Source organism: Gekko japonicus, unplaced genomic scaffold (genome assembly GCF_001447785.1).
Source record: "Gekko japonicus isolate JY-2015 unplaced genomic scaffold, Gekko_japonicus_V1.1 scaffold952, whole genome shotgun sequence".
Taxonomy (NCBI): domain Eukaryota; kingdom Metazoa; phylum Chordata; class Lepidosauria; order Squamata; family Gekkonidae; genus Gekko; species Gekko japonicus.
Genome location: NW_015173703.1, coordinates 144,358 through 153,243, shown reverse-complemented (window position 1 = coordinate 153,243; position 8,886 = coordinate 144,358).

Below are 8,886 nucleotides of genomic sequence, written 5' to 3'. Positions count from 1 at the left end.
ATTTCTTTTAGGATTGACTGATTTGATCTCCTTGCAGTCCAGGGGACTCTCAAGAGCCCTGTCCAGCACCATAATTCAAAAGAATCTATTCTTCGGCGCTCGGCCTTCCTTATAGTCCAACTCTCGCAGCCATACAGTACTACTGGGAATACCATTGCTTTGACCATATGGACTTTTGTTGGCAGGGTGATGTCTCTACTTTTTATTATGCTGTCTAGGTTTGCCATAGCTTTCCTCCCAAGGAGCAGGCATCTTTTAATTTCATGGCTGCAGTCACCATCTGCAGTGATCTTGGATCCCAGGAACATGAAGTCTGTCATTGCTTCCACGATTTCCCCTTCTATTTGCCAAGGAGTGATGAGGCCAGATGCCATGACCTTTATTTTTTTGATGTTGAGTTTCAAGCCATCTTTTGTGCTTTCCTCTTTTACTCTGAGCAAGAGGCTCTTTAGGTCCTCTTCACTTTCTGCCATTAGAGTGGTATCGTCTGCATATCTGAGGTTGTTGATCTTTTTCCCAGCAATCCTTATCCAAATTTTCCCCAGCAATCCTTATCCAAATTCCCAAAAGCAGTCTGCTCCAAATTCAATCATTCTGTGTCTCACTTTCAGTCAACACTTTTTTCCGGATATCTAAGTGTTTCAGACCTCTGGTCTTTCCTCAGGAACAAATCCTATATAGGAATCTTACATTCAATCTTACATTCAAGTTGACACTTTCATTGATTTACTTTTCTGTTAATTTATTTGGGCAAGTTCTCCCCAGCCTTTTTGAACCTGCCAGCACCTTTGAAATTTTGACACGGGGTGGTGTCTCCTACCACAAAATGGCTATCTCATGGGGCGGAGCCAGTCGTAAAATTTCAGGGAGTGAGGCTATGCATAACTCTGACAGTAAATCTTCAACGTTTCAGGCAGAAACTTTGTTTAACAGGATGTATTTTGAAATGAATGTATGAACAGATGAACATATTATTTAAAATATTTTCCTGCATATGCACAGCTTACTTTCAGTCACACACTGATGAGCTCTGTGCTGGAGTGACAGCTGCTACCAAAGCAGTGTTTTTTAAAAATCTACACAGCCAGTCAGAAGCCTGGCTGAGCAAAAGCCCCAACTGGTCCTGCCCACTTGTTGGGCACCAGGAAAGGTGTCAGCAGATGCCACGGTACCCGTGGGCTCCATGCTGGGAACCCCTGCTTTAGGCTGTTCTCTTTATTTACGTTTATTTAAATTGTAGTATATTTTTGAAAACTGTGCTGGGAGAAACTGTGCCCCGCTAGGGAGAAAAGGGGATTAAAATACACTAGATAGATAGTGCATTTTCACAGTGGATGGGGCTTCCAAATCTGTAATGCCTCAGTGGAAAAGAGCCATCTCCATCCATCAGAGTTTCTTAAAAAGAGAAAGAGAGAAGATGCCCAGTGTATATAACGCCTTTGCCTGACCATAAAACTGTGCATGGTCCTATCCCTTCCCATCAGACTTTGCAGCCAGCCATGAGCATAAAACCTCATATTCTTGGAAACTCTCTATAAGAAAATCTTTATTCCCACTGTGAGAGGGGCAAACCTCTTGGAGAGAACCTGCTTGCTTCATTCGAGGAACAGGTATCTCAGGGAATTCACTGGAACTGTCTGATCTCTGCAAATACTACACTTGGGGCCTAGGGCTTGCCTGGGGCAACCAAATATCTCAGCCTGCTTTACAACATTACAGGTTTGCTTTTCAAACCCCTTCTTTTATCTCCAGTGTCTTTTTGTGGATATCCAGTTACCCAAAGTAAATTCTCCAAAGTATATGACTCATCTATTTTGAATTTCTTTTGTCTGAAGCTGACAAAGATTTCCAGGTTTCTGATTGGAAGGTAAAGTACCATTTGAACCTGGTTTCAGTTTGTCCTGAAGGCCAGATCAGTAAGGAAACATATACCCATTAACGGGTTAGATATAGCCAGCTTTTTCACTCCATCTTACCTGATTCCCCCTCCTTACTACAGCCTCTGCCCATGTGGCTTTTGTCCATGCAGGCCCCATGACTCCCAGCATAGCCTTTTGGGGTCATTAAAGGGGACCTTTCTTTTTCACCTGCAAAAAAGCTGGTGGGATCCAGCTCCAAGATTGCCTTTGGTGGCTCAGACTAATAGTCTAATGCAGCATTATAACCCCTAGGGACCAATTTGAGTTCTCCCACCACTTTGGGGGGGAGTGGCCCATCTGGCATCGGCCAGAGCCCAGACCTCCTCCATCATAGCTCCAGCTCCGTGGAACAGGTCCCCTGAAGAAGAGATTGGGAGCCCTCCTCAGAAATCTTCAGGAAGCGCTCCCAAGTTAACCTGTTTGCCAAGGGATTTGAGGGGGTGTAAATGGCAGGCATCTTCTAAGGGGGGAGGCAAGGAGAGATTTGGGGTCCATTATTTTATTATGGTTTTAATTGGAATTTTAAAAAAATTGTAAGCCACCTTGAACCACAACGAAAGGTGGGGTAGAAATGTTTTAATAAAATGATAAATCCCCGGTAAGTTTACATAGGATTTTATGGCAACACTGGAATCACTGGAAATGATTTCTGAGTAAACATGGATAGGAGTTTAAGTTCCCAGGAAGCTCATAAACAGAGCCAGAGGCAGATAGTCATCCTCACAGGTACCTAGGATCAGCTGTGTATTTTTTAAAATACAGACATTGTTGTTAGTAGTCAGGACCAGTGACTATTCTTAGATTTATCCTCTATGAATGTGTGTAATCCTTACAGATATCACTGCCGCTCAGTCATTCTCAGTGTAAAAAAGTTCACAGACATGATCTAGCTATGCACAAAAACAACCAATTTAAACCCCAGTGACTTAAGAATGACTAACTTTAGCTGAATGTATATTAAGTCTATGTATATCAAGTCGGACAAGCAGCTGAATGAAGATTTTCTTAATCAGCAATTTTGTTTCTAATCACTTAACTAAATTATTACAGTTAAACAAAGTGTATGTAAATGATTACACTTTGCTAGATGTACAAATTGCAAAACACCTTGCTGAAATTCTTGAAGGGAAGGGACAGTTCTTTAAATGTAAAGTTAACTTGAGAACAACTGATCAATTGCTTGAAAGAAGGGCCATCTTAAAGTATTCTTCATCACAGTTGCGAAAATGAAATATTTCTTAGCGTAAGAGAACACCAAAATGGCTTTAGACATAAGAAGTTCAAGATCCGCCAGAATTTTTGCAGAGCTGTATTTAAGAGGCATGTTGACTCTTTCTTTTTGCTTGAAGGAGATTTTTGTTATTTCACCCTGAAAGACAAACTCTCACACTCTAAGGGCCAAATTACATGTTATTTAACATGAGTTCCCTAAAGGGATTTGCATACATAGCCCAGCTGTTGAGTCCCTAGTGGCAACTCTTGTATAAAAGCACAGCAGGGCCCAATTTAGATCAGGTCTGTGGACGGTCCCTGTCTTCCCTGTGCCCTTTTCTGGAGCTGGAACGGCCTAGGGGCCATGCTTACACGTGCAGCATCCTGGTTAGGCAAATAAAACACCTATGGCTTCTGGCTGGTCCAGCTCCAAAAAATGGTGCAGGGGGAAAGGCAATAGCTCCTCCTTATCCTACTGTGGTTCCAATCCAAATCAGCTCCCTGCTGTGCTCTTACATAGGAGTTGCCACTGTGGACTCACAGCTGTAATATGGCTGCAGCTACAATACATCCCCATTGGCAATTTATATAAAATGTAAGTGTAACATGTAGCTTGGCCCTAATTAGCACATGGGAACAAAAGGGCATCTTTAAGGGGTTTCCTCCCATAAAATCTGCTGCAAGTGACAAGGAGTCCCCACATCTATGCAATATGCATGACAATAATTATTCAAAAGTCCCAAGACCTAAAATATTTGCTAACAGCCCAGTTCATTCAGTGGTCAACAAAACTTTGCCTGCAGCTAAAGCTCAAGTCAATTAATTGCACCAATGAATTGATTAAAGCTTGCCAGCCAAGTCTTAAGTATCTGAACACTTTATTTTCAAAGCGTCAGTGAGGTCCAGTTGATGGGAAATTAGGCACTGATGTGTATTTAAGTCCTATTTTGAGAAAAGGACATGTAGAGGGTGGGGGGAGGGGGATTTGCTCAGGAAATCATTAAAGTCAAGGAGCACAGTCTAAAGGAAGGCCCTGCCCCAGATATATAAATCTATTGGCTTGGATCCTAAGCTTTGCTTCCATTTGTGCTCCTCTTTGTTTCCTGAGGAGGCAGTCGATCAGCATTTTCCTCTGGTGCAAGGTGGTTTTTTAATGGTCTTGTGTGAATGGCAGCTCTTGACACCTGAAGAACACACTCTGCAGTGGACTATTATGGTAAAGAGTATGGTGGAAGCAGAAGCAAGGCTTAGGATCCCAGCCATGAATCACAGATATTGTCTTTCAGTACAAATATACATTAAAATGATTATAATCAAAGAGAGATGATTTGTGAGACTTTCTTGATATGTAATTAGAGGTCTCACTGTGCATATGGTCATAATTTATAGATACAGAAAACATATGGTCAACTCATCCAGTTCATAAACACGCCAGTTTAAATACCACTCCACAACCACAAGTTCAATTATTTTCTTAAATATGGAGTATTGTGATCTTGGTGATCCAATTGTGTCTGTGATTGGTGGGAATTAGAGGTAACCTACTAGACCAGGATACACTTTTGCAGTTATTTAGTCCTCAATCCTGAATCCATGGAACTGCGTAAGAGGGCTTAACCATGTCACGTATTTTTCCCTGGTCTATCTCTGGGTACACCCTAAAGACTGTCAAGCACCGGGGGTTCCTAGGCAAAACTTACTTCCCCAGTACATGAGACCGCATTTTGAATCAGAACCACATCACACAGGGAAAGGAGGCTTAAATCCATGCCATTTTTCCTGACCCAAAATGGACCCAAGAAGCCACAATTTACTCCATCAGTATAGCTATCCTGAAGACCTGGTACAAACAAAAAAGAGTGGTGGTGATTAGTTCCTTCTACCTACCACTTGAACTCCAAATGCTTCTAAAATGTCCTGAGAAGGATCAGAAATATTTGGTCAGTAGGTTGTCATCTCCTGATTAACACATTTTTAAATAGCCAGATCTGAAGGTGTGGCAGACAGCAAGAAGCTGCATGGGTATTTTCCCTGCAAAAGTTCGTTGAAGATAATTTTTAAATCTAGTTTTGTACTTGAAGAAATCAACTGTAACTTAGATCTTCTTACACCTAAATCCAATGCACAACTTCTAGGTTGACTCTTCATATGACAAGTCCCCCTCTTTCAGTCTCAATGTGTAGAAAGGGGATAATATTGACATATCTCACATGGTTGTTGTAGGGAGGACTAAGATAAAGGCTTTGCTGTGTAGTTTGTAGTTTAAATCAGGCTGGTCAAACTGTATGTAGGCTGCAAAAACAGGTCCATTTTAGGACACAGGGAGTTTTTGAAGAACACGGTAGGTTGCAAAAACTGGTTTGGATCCTAGAAACAAGTTCAATGCATTCTAGATCATCTTTGCTGTGGAGCACATTTCCTCTAAAATGTCCATTTGTGCAAGGTCCAATGGAAAAGCTTTGATCTTGTACAAGTGGAAATTTTAGAGGAATCGGAAGCACACTCTGTGCAGAGAATATCTAGTGCACACTGAACGTGTTCAGAGGATCCAGGCCACTGAACTTACAAAGCAACTGAGTAGGGTTGTCAGCCATTTTGGCAACCAGCAGGAAAGGGAGGGGAGAGACAGAGAGAATGACATTGCACCAATGACGTAACATCCAGATCAATGGTACAGCCATGAGCACCCGCATGGCCCCACAATATGCTAACATCTTTATGGCTGACTTGGAACAACACTTCCTAAACTCCCACCCACTCATACATCTCTTATATTTGTGTTACATTGATGACATTTTTATTGTCTGGACACATGGTAAAGAAGCCCTGGTCACATTCCACCAGGCATTCAGTGATTTTCACCCCACCATCAACATGACAATGAACCAATCCATGCAAGAAATACATTTTCTGGACACTACTATAAAAATGCACAATGGACGCATAGACACCACCTTATAGCGGAAACCTAGTACTGACCGACAAATATACCTACATGCTTCCAGCTACCATCCTAAACATACCAAACGAACCATTGTATACAGCCAGGCTCTAAACTGCAGCCGCATCTGCTCCAATCCTACAGACAGAGATTCTCACCTGAGGGATCTACAGCAAGACGCCGCGGCGGGATCCCACGGATCCCCTGGCCGCGGCGCCTTTTCTCCCCGGCGCGATCAAACGCCGGGGAGAAAACACGGCCCAAACTGGGAGCCGGCCGAACTGCGCATGTCGAAGCATGTGCAGTTCGGCTCCGGGCTGGGGTTGTGCCGGTGCAAGGACGCGCCGGCGATCAAACGCCCAGCTAGCAGCGCGGCTTCCAGTTGAACCACCAAGGTAGGTGGTTTCAACTTGAGGCGCATTTGTGCGGGGAAGGGCCAGTTCGGGGACGGAAGCAAGACGCTTCCCAGATGTTGTGGTGTAATCGCGCCGGTTTGATCCCACCCCAAACTGTCCCGCTCCCGGCCCAAATCGCCTAGTGTGAACGGGACCTAACAACATCAACTACACCATCAGGGGCTCATTTACTTGCTCATCTTCTAACATTGTATATGTCATTAAATGTCAACAATGCCCTTCGGTTCTCTGCAAAGGACAAACAGGACGAACCCTGCACCAGAGGATAAATGGACACAAATCTGACATCAGGAATCACAAGATTGAGAAACCTGTAGGAGAACACTTTAACCTTCCAGGACATTCAGTGGATTACCTCAAACTAGCTGTTTTATTAACAAAGGAACTTCAGGAACAGAATGGAAAGGGAAATTGTTGAATTACAACACTTTGAATAATAATCTCCCCAGGACTCAACAAGGATATTGGATTTTTATCCCATTAAATATGCTAACTCATTCAGTCTTCACATATGTATTCTCAACAAGAAGGACTATAAATCCTCTGTATTTTAGTGTATTTCTTTTTCAGAATAGTATATTAGAATACTGAATGGATGTCTGCTGACAACATTACATTCAGCTCACAATATACTGTTGTGCCCTCCATGCACCCTCTATGCCTGAGAGGAAATAATTAAGATTCCGTTACTTCCCACAATTAGAAAAAACACCTTTAGATATTTATCTGCTATTTTGACATATTTATTGCTATACAACTGTTGACCTTATAATCTTGTTATTTAGTTTTTCACTTTGCATAACTTAAACATCATCAAGTTACATTTTAATTTGCTGTTAAATCCCTGTCTATAAGCTTGGAACCTCATCTACCATTCCCATGTATTTGAAAAAGTGTGCCTTGCACACAAATGCTCATACCTGGAATAAACCTTTATTGGTCTTAAAGATTCCACTGGACTTTAAATTTGTTCTACTGCTTCAAACCAATACAGCTGACCATCTGGATCTATCCAGAGGTGGCATCATCACCATATTGGATTCTCCCCAAACTCTCTGTCTCTATCATAGAGTTTGGGGATAATCCTAGAGAATCCCAACCAACATGATGATGTCATTTCCAGTTATTCTCCAGAAGTGATGTTGCATTATCTTTTCTTGCCCATTTATTTCTTGCCCATGCTTTTCTTGCCCATTTTTCTGTCACCATCCTGCCAAGTGGCGGTGGGCACAGCAGAGGGCAGGAGATCTCCCACTGTTCTGAGAGACCTGGTATACCTACTGGCAGGTCATGGATACACAGCTGGTACCAGGCTACATATTTTTTGTGGGCTGTGATTGATATAAAAGCCAGTTCTTATTTTCTTTTGTGCTTTAGTCAGGAGTGAAAGTAACTTACATTACTTACCAGGACTGTCTCTTGTTTGGGGGAGGGTACCACTGCAGCCATTTGCTCACGGGGACTCCATACTGGCATGTACCAGTTTCCTTTCATCCCTGACTTTAGTGTGACCAAATAAATGAACACACATGAAGCTGTCATATACTGAATCAGTCCATCAAGGTCAGTATTGTCAGACTGGCAGCGGCTCTCCAGGGCAACGCTCTCTCTAAGCTGTGGAGTCTTGTGAGCAAAAATTCTACTTGGTGAGCGGCTGGCACTAAAGTTGTGAGTGAGCGATTTGGCTCCTGCCTAAATGAGTTTGCTCTGGAGCCATCCTTCCCAAGCTAAGACAAGAGGGTGTGAGCCAGAGGCTAGAAAACTGTGAGCTAGCTCACACTAACTCAGCTTAGAGGGAACACTGCTCCAGGGTCTCAGGTAGAGGTCTTTCACTTCACCTGCTCCCTGGTTCTTTTTAACTGGAGATGCTGGGGATTTGATCCTGGAATCTTTTGCGTGCAAAGCCGAGGCTCTTCTACTGAGCCACAGCCTCTTCACAAAAGTGAAGCTCATTTTCCAGTAGCCATTAGTGTCTTTAGTAAGACAGAATATTTTTGCCACTATGGAGCAAACAGCTGCTCTGTAGGGCTTTTCAGGCCGGGAAAACAGCTCAGGGCAAAGGGTTAAATGCTCCCTCACCTGCACCACATTCGCATTTGCAAACGAGAAATGGTTTGGAGTTCCAAATGCCGAATTCTCGGACTAGAGTTGGAAGGACTGTTGCGGAAAGACCACAACCTGCTACCTCCCAAGAAGTTATTTATTTACTTACTGTGTTTATACCCCACCTTTCTCTCCAGTGGGGACCCAAAGTCGCTTACCTCATTCTCCTCTCCTCGGTTTAGTTTCCTCAAAGGGAGGTTAAACTACCAGTTCCAATACCTTCCCAGCAGCTGCCTGGAGGGGTGAAAGAATGGCTGACGTTCTTGCTCAAGGGGGAATCCTCAAGCATCCTTAG